Source organism: Cornus florida, unplaced genomic scaffold (genome assembly GCF_030987335.1).
Source record: "Cornus florida cultivar Cherokee Brave unplaced genomic scaffold, ASM3098733v1 CherokeeBrave_3.0.0_Hap2_Chr05, whole genome shotgun sequence".
Lineage (NCBI taxonomy): Eukaryota > Viridiplantae > Streptophyta > Magnoliopsida > Cornales > Cornaceae > Cornus > Cornus florida.
The window spans coordinates 32,166,673-32,175,168 of NW_026775575.1; the positions used below are offsets into that span (position 1 = coordinate 32,166,673).

The 8,496-nt window shown below is 37.1% G+C and overlaps 1 pseudogene; it reads left to right on the plus strand.

Annotated features, from left to right (window-relative positions):
- Positions 1-5,521: 5,521 nt before the first annotated feature.
- Positions 5,522-5,620, plus strand: LOC132310846 (small nucleolar RNA R71; annotated as a pseudogene).
- The last annotated feature ends 2,876 nt before the right edge of the window (positions 5,621-8,496 follow it).

Genomic DNA, 8,496 nt, shown 5'->3' on the forward strand with positions numbered 1-8,496 from the left:
TTAAATGGGTGCCACCGTGCACACCATTGGAAAGACAACAAAAAATTAATAAAGATAGACTCAAGAATCACTTGATTCAGAGTCCGGACGGCAAAGATATCAAGTTCTGAAGTCGAAGGAAGGGAAACCCTATCCCGGTTCGAACCAAAAACAGACACTACTTCACTAAAACTCAAATATCTTGAGCTACAAGAATAATCTGAATCTGAAATTAGTACCATTGGAAAGCTTACTTCAACGCAGTCAATTTAGACTCAATAACGGACCAATTCGGAGTTAAAACGAAGAAGATATGATAGTTTGAAGTCGGAGGTGTAGTGCGGAACCAAGACACAAACACACACCCACATGAACAGTACCGCGAGCGCTTAAGCAAGGGCTTTGAGCACTCGAATGGCACACAACCAAGGGCCAAAACTCTCAGCTCCAACTTTGAGCGCTCGAACCCCCTTTAGAGCGCTCGAACTGCTGTAGGATGCACCTAAAATGCAACCTTGAAATGCGATTTTGAGGACTTTCTAGGCCTTTTTGAAAAAAACACAAAGAAGAAACTACCCTCAAAATCATGTTTTCTAGCCAACCATGCCAAAATAAAAATTTATTTTTCATGTGAAAACCCCAAAATGCCCTTATGCTCAGTTTAGGCTCAAAACGGCGAAAATTGAACTTTGCACCAATTATGCATTTGACCCCAAATGCATTTCTAGGCTGAAACGAATATGCACGCAAACGTAATAAGTGATTTTGAGCACGCGGGAATTGTCCACGGCTCCCGGAAACAACCAATGCAAAATCCGACTCCCCGACGGCCAAAAAGGCGAAAATGAATATGAAATGGAAATTTTGAAAACCAAAATTTACCAATGATTGGAAATTACCATTTGGCCCTTGGCCACACTTCAAGCATGATTAGTGAGATCCTACGGAAGAATCAAAATGGAATTCCCACCCCCGATGCAAACGTAGTGAGACAATAACTTAACATTTTTCAATTTTTATAATACCTCATGAAGTCAAAACTATATAGGATACAAATACATGTCATTGGCCTCCGGCCTCATCTCATACATGTCAAATACTTTGTAAGGAGTGCACTCATGTACACATTACATATATGGAATCAAATATACACATTTTGTCAAATAAAGCTACAAAAGGCATCTCATACTAACATTTCCATGAAATGGAAACTTAAGAACTACAAGCCATCCAAGGAATGATGAGCATCACGAATCAAGTCTTCGTACCTGAAATATGCCCCAATATCGCAGGGGTGAGTAACATAAAGCTACTCGTAGGAAATGAGCATGCATCGACCTACGTTTTACAAGTTTGCATGATTTAATTATTGTGGTTCATTCCACCTAACGTCTATGTCAAATGTGAGACTCAAGGAGTATCCTAACTACCTAAGATCATTTCTAGCATCAATCACTTCATTCGTGCAATTTTAGCAACATAGGGTCATGCTTACACAAAGCAACAACATAGGAGCATGCTTACACAAAGCAACAATATATTCCATAAAGAAAATATGTTCTCATGAATATAAATATAACAACAAAGTTGTCCAATGCTCAAAACACAACAAAGTGAATACATAACAAGTTCAAGTCCATGATTTGAATATAGAAACAACTTCTAAAATACCAATAGATCCATGGAGCCATTAGATAGAATTTAATTAAACAAGAGAATCAAATTCTCTAGATTTCAAATCAATTTTGAATAACCTCAAATTAATATATGTTAAACAACATAGCATGCTCATTACATATATCAAATCAAAAGTGTCAAATGAGCAAGATACCATCATATAGAATTTAATTAACTTAAATTAATCAAATCTCTAGGTTTCAAAAGTTATTCAAATGATTCCAAATTAATATATATCAAACACCAAATCATGGTCATACCATATCTCAAGTCTAAAATAGAATACAAGTAAAATACAATTTACTAGAATTTAAATCAAATTAAATCCATTTAATCTCTAGATTTGAAAACTCATCTAAATCATCCCAAATTAATACATATCAAAGATCAACTCATGGCCATGCCATTTACCAAGTCTAAAATGATTTATATGCAAGATATGACAACAAATCACTAATTTCTCAAATTAGCAAAAGACATGCGTACTACTTATATAAGCATCAATAGCATGCAAGAAACAAAAATAAAATAAAATAATAACCCTATAACATCCACTACCTCACTAGAGAAGTGTCTCTCTAGAATCCAAGGCAAATCAACACAAAATGGTAAACCCTTCAAGGGTTATGAAGAGGAGGATGAGGGGAACAAAAAGTATTCCCAAGTTCAAGCTTGGAAATCAATGGAAGGCTCTCAAAAATCAAGGTCAAATCTTAAGGCTTTAGTCTCCATCCATGGAAGCTAGGGTTTTCTTTACAAGAGAGGGAGGAAATGAAAAATGATGAAGATGATATGTGAGTGGAGGGGATAGAGATCCTCCACTCACTATGTGCTCTTACACTACCTCTCACACACATACTAATGCAAGATCAAATTATGAGCCTACACTTGTCACTCATCCAAGCATATATTGTAGGCTTAATCCTAAGCCTACACTTGTCAGCCATCCAAGCTAACAAGTGGTTAAATCTCCACCCTCTACATGTCCTCATCCAAGGCCTCAAAGTGTTTCCACACAAATGTCAACAAGTGGACCAATAAGAGTGTGACACTTGTCACACTTTTTAGAAATTGCAAAAAGGTCCTTTTTGAAAATATCTCCCAAATTAAATTGTAAAATGGTCCCTAAGATGAAAAATAATTACTTTACAGTAAATACACAAAACCCCTAAAGTTTAGAAAATTACAAAAAGGTCATGCATCTATACCCTTTACAAGAAAAGTAAGCACTTAGCCTGTTTTTCTACAAAAGTGAAAATACACATAGCATGGAATTTAAATATCGTGGATGCATGCAAAACTGGAATCAAATCCGAACACGAAAAGTGAGGTTATGCTACCAAGTGACAACCGAGAAAAAGACGAAATGTGAATAGTGTCACAAAAGTGAAAATGTGAAAATGACTCAGTCCTCAAAGGAAGTCATCAATCCAAGGAAAAGAGTCTCGATAACCATCCCCGAGCACTCAAGATGACATAATGTGGCGAGAAATCGAACTCAGAAAGGAAAAGATCAACGGAAAAAAAATATCTGTGAAATTCTGAGAAAAGGAAAAGAAAGAAAATGACCGGGTCATTATACACCAAATGCCTAATTTGGAGATGAAAGGTCATGCATTCCCTGTCCAAGTCTCAAACAGCATATATAATCCCAGAGTATGTCTAGACGACACAAGAAAATAAAATAGAAATGATGGAGGAATAGGGTTGGAAACCTTATAAAGCACTAGTGTTTAACGTCTCTAGCAAGACGTTGGGCTCTTTTATCCCGGATCAAATGTCTTAGTGTGTATCCCCTCCTTAATGGGGTTAATGGATTTTTGAACCCCACCTAACAAACAATTCCCTAATGAACTTGTTGGATTTTGTTCAAATAAAATTGATGGCCATTTATCAATGAAATTCTTGGGATTCCATGCCCTTGCAATACTTGGTTTAAAAATAACATCTTTTGAAATCATTTTAGAAGATAAACCATTTGAAGTTTCAATATCAAGCAAAGACTCATTTTTGGCAAATTCATTTCCAAGACATTTTTCAACAACACATACTTCTTCATGCTTATCCATAGAATTGGGGGTTAGATTGAAAATGTTTAACTTCACCTTCATGTGGCCAAATGAAATTTTTATTATCCCCGTCTTATAATTAATGTTGGCATTAACGTTTGCCAAGAAGGGATAGCCAAGGATAACGGGATTTTGGCTCTTGGGATTTGAGACCGGTTCTGTGTCAATGACAACGAAATCAACCGGGAAGAAGAACTTATCAATTTTGATCAATACATCCTTAATGATACCCTGGGGCTTTTTGATGGATCGGTCAGCTAGTTGCAAAACTACCAACATTGGTTTTAAATCTCCTAAGCCCAGTTGAACATAAACTGAATATAGAAGAAGAGTCACACTTGCTCCTAAATCAAGAAAAGCCTAGTTAATGACATGATCACCAATGGTGCAAGAAGTGGTAGGTGAACCGGGGTTTTTGAATTTTGGGAGGGCATTGCGTTGCAAAATTGAGCTTACTTGGTCGGTCAAAACAACTCTTTTTGGTGCTTGGCTCTTGTTCTTCCTCTTAAAGGTGCAAAGATCTTTCAAAAATTTATAATAAGCCAGAATTTGTCTAATTATATCTAAGAGAGGAATATTGACCTTCACTTGCCTAAATACATCAATTATCTCATTTGCCTTGCTTTGTTACTTTTCAAGTGAAGTGGATCCTTTTCAAGCATCCGAAAATGGAGCTTTGGGCTCAAAAATTTTTTTAAAATTATTTTTTAAATCTTTCTCAACAAAGGTTTCTTTCACATGCAATAAAGGAGGAATAGAATGTGAGACGGGATGGGTGTTAACTTTTGGTTGCACTAGTTTACTCTCTTCATTTTGAACACCAATTTGATTATCAGCAACTCATCCACTTCTCAAGGTGGTCACCGCATTCACATGCTCAATTGTGTGTCCTTCTAAAGAAGAATTGGTCTCCACAACAAATTGTTGCTTGGGTGGTGGATTCAAAAGCATTTTCCCTTTTTCCCTAGCATTCAAGGTACTAGCTATTTGCCCAACTTGGGTTTCTAGTTTTGAAATTGATTGGGAATGAGAATGAAATAATTGGGTATTTGCCTTTAAAGTACCCAAAGCGGTTAAGACTTCTTCCTCAAATGCAGGACTTCTTGAATTCCTTTGAGAATATAAAGATTGATTTGGAAAGTGAAAGTTTGAAAATTGGTTTCCATGTGGTGCTTGGTATGATAAGCAATAACCTTGGGAACCTTGGCTTTGCATTGGGGGCGGAACATACCTGCCTTAAAAACCACATTGGGGAGGGTTTGAGCCTTCCCCTTGGCTTTTCCAAGAGAAGATTGGATGGTTCCTCCACCTAGCATTATAATGAGTGCCATAAGGATTATTCCCTTGGTTGAAAAATGCAGCATTCACTTGTTCATGGTGTTCACTATGTGCATGTCCGTGGGGACAATTGGAAGTATAATGTAAAACACTAGAACACGTCATGCAAGATTCATTGGAAGTATAATGAGTATGACTAGGGGAGGAAGACACTTGATTCGCCGAATTTTGGTTGATCAAAAATTGATTTAACCTTTGGGATAAAGACTTCACTTCGGCGGCTATATCATTAGAGTGGTTAACTTGATACAAGCCAATATTCTTCTTTTAATCTAGATTCCTACCATTTTTTGGACGATAAAGATCGATGCATTGAATTCTCACTCATGCTCCCATATAGGCGCCATACATCATCTTCATGCCTAGCGAGATAAGAACCACTCATAGAGGCATCAACCATTCCTTTATAATTGTTCGACAAACTTTCAAAGAAAAGTTGAACCAATTGCCATTTGGGAATGTCATGATGAGGACACTTCCTAAGCAAGTCATTTAAGCGCTCCCATGACTCATAAAACATTTCCCTTTCCCTTTTAGAAAATTCTCGAATTGAAGTTCTCATTGCATTAGTCTTTTAAACAAGATAGTACTTTTTAAGAACTCTTGTTGCATCTCTGCCCAAGAAGTTATCGAAAAAGATCTTAAATTGTTGAACAAATATTTTGCTTTATCTTTAAGGGTGAAAGGGAAGAGTTTTAACCTCAAAACCTCTTTCGGCATGTCCGTGTATTTCATGGTGGAGTACACTTTAAGAAACTCAGCCAAATGCTTGTAAGTTCTTCACTTTGTAGCCCATGATAATTGGGAAGCATTTGAATTATTTGTGGTTTGATTTCATAATGATGTGCTCTAAATGAAGGTAATTGTATGCATGTCGGTGCATTATACTCATTTGGCACATAATGATCTCTCAAAGCAAGAAGGGGATTCACAACCGGTGGCACTGCACGAGCACCATGGTTTCCTTGAACAACATAAGGTGGAGGTGGAATAAAATTTGGCCGAGGCATTCCCATTGGAACGTGGCATTGTTGTTGTGGAATGAAGGGTCTTGGCATGCCTAATGGTACTTGAATATGGTCATGATATTGATGCACATTGGGGTAAAGGATACCTTGTTGGTCGATGTGACCAAGGTCCTCCACATAGTCCTCATTATGTTCCTCCATTGATGAAATGGAGGCACTAGATTTACCCCTTCCCTTAGGATTACGAATAATAGATTCAAGATTCAAATTAAGTTGGACAAGAGTTGGATTCAATGATCTACGACCATACATGCATAATCAAAACAAACAACAAGTCAACAACAAGCAAATAGCAAGCACTTCTCCTCCAGAACAAATTAATCAACAAAACTCCACATATATTGATCCCATACTTCTATGCTTTCAACAATATGCAAGAAAAGTAAATTGCCTCCATGTGGGCTTACGATTTACCTAAGAAATTAAAACTTGCCACTGTAGCGACCCTGGATTTTTTTAACCTAATGTACCCTATGATGACCCAAACTAGTTCTAGAATGCAGAAGCAAAAGATGAAACAATGGTCTCAAGAGACACAACACATCCCTAAGACACTAATGTGACCCTCAATGAGGTCACGAAACCCATAGAAAACAAATGCGGAAGCAACATTTCAAAAACGGACAAAGATGAACCTAGGGGAAAAATGGTCATTTCCAACATGAAAGTGGGTGCTACCGAGCACAACATTGGAAAGACAATGAAAAATTAATGAACTTAGACTCAAGAATCACTTGATTCGGAGTCCGGATGAAGAAGATATGGCTAACGGAAAAAGAAGGAGCAAAAAGGTCAAAAGGAGCCAACCCTAGAACATCTAACCGGTTAGGGGACCTTTCTAACTGGTTAGGAGGCAAAAACAGAAGGTTCACATTCTGGCCCAACTCATCTAACCGGTTACGAAGAAGTTACTACTCACACACTTGTACTAGAAGTCAGCAAAAACCTGGCAGTAGGGGTTTCCGGTAAAAAAATAGGTTTTTGAGGGCCAAGATGACATTTTTTGGAAAAACACAAAAATGAAACTCCCCTCAAAATTGGGTTTTCTATGTGACTTTCATAGAAGGAATTGAAAAAAACTCACTATAAGATGCCCAAAATGCCCCTCCATGAAATCAGGTCATGAGGGTCCAAAAAGCTGTTAAATGGAAAACTGAAAGCTGAATTTTGCGATGGATTTCCGGTACCAAGACGACATTTTCTGGAAAAACACGAAAAAAGAAACCCCCCTTAAAATCACATTTTTTAAGTGACCATGTCGAGACCGGAATTTATTTCCTAAAGACAAAACCCCAAAATGCCCCTAGACTAGAATATGCAAAGAAAATGTAAAATGAGTCCATAAGAGGCTCATTTCACTAAAGAAGATGCTTTCCATGACAAGGATCATGCACGAAAACGTAACCTTTCTAATGGGATGCGCTACAATGGTCCATGGCTTAAAAATATCGTCGATGCAAAATACGATCCCCCGACTGCCAAAATGACAAAAATGAAGTTTGGAATGAAAACTTGAAACTCAAAATTATAAAATGGCTTCAAAATACCGTTTGGCCCGTGGCCACACCTCATACATGATAAATGAATGCTAATGGATGAATTTCATACACAATGCACGCTCCGGTGCAAAATAGCATACTAAAAAGCATGATTTTTCATATATTCTCATTAAAGGCAAGATTTAACATCCATGACATATATGCAATTCCAAAAGAAGTTTAGCCCTTGGCCTCATGTCATACACATAAAATGAGAATCAAAAAGTGTGCTTAAGCACACATTACAAGTTTAGAACTAAATATACACATTTGACATATAAGGTTACAAATGGCATTTCTAGCCAACCTTCACAAAAATGGAACCTTCAAGTCCACGATTCATCCAAGTATATTGAGAATCTCTAACCTTGATTCCTGTACCTAAAAAATGTCCCCACTATGTGGGTGAATAACATAAAGCTACTCGTAAGAAATGAGCATGCATCGACCTACCATTTTACAATTTTATCACCTTAGGGTGAAACATGTTAAAGGGCTCATGCCACCTAATGTCTATGTCAAGGGTGAGACTTAGGGAGCATCCTAAGCTACCCTAGATCATTTCTAGCATAAATCATATCATATATGCAATTCAAACCACATAGAAACATGCTATCCAAAGCAACAAGATATAGATTCTCAAAGTCATCAACTTGAAATCTAAATTGTGAAAACAACCAAAGTGGGTCATGCCACCTAACATCTATGTTCCAAATGAATCTATAGGATCATTCCTAAGTTGTATTTGAACAATATAGCATAGATGTGCTTAACAACATCAAAGTTCGCAATACCTCATTAAAAATCATAAAGCATAAGTGTGTTTAACAACATTTAAACCTGCGATGATTCATTAAAAATCATAAT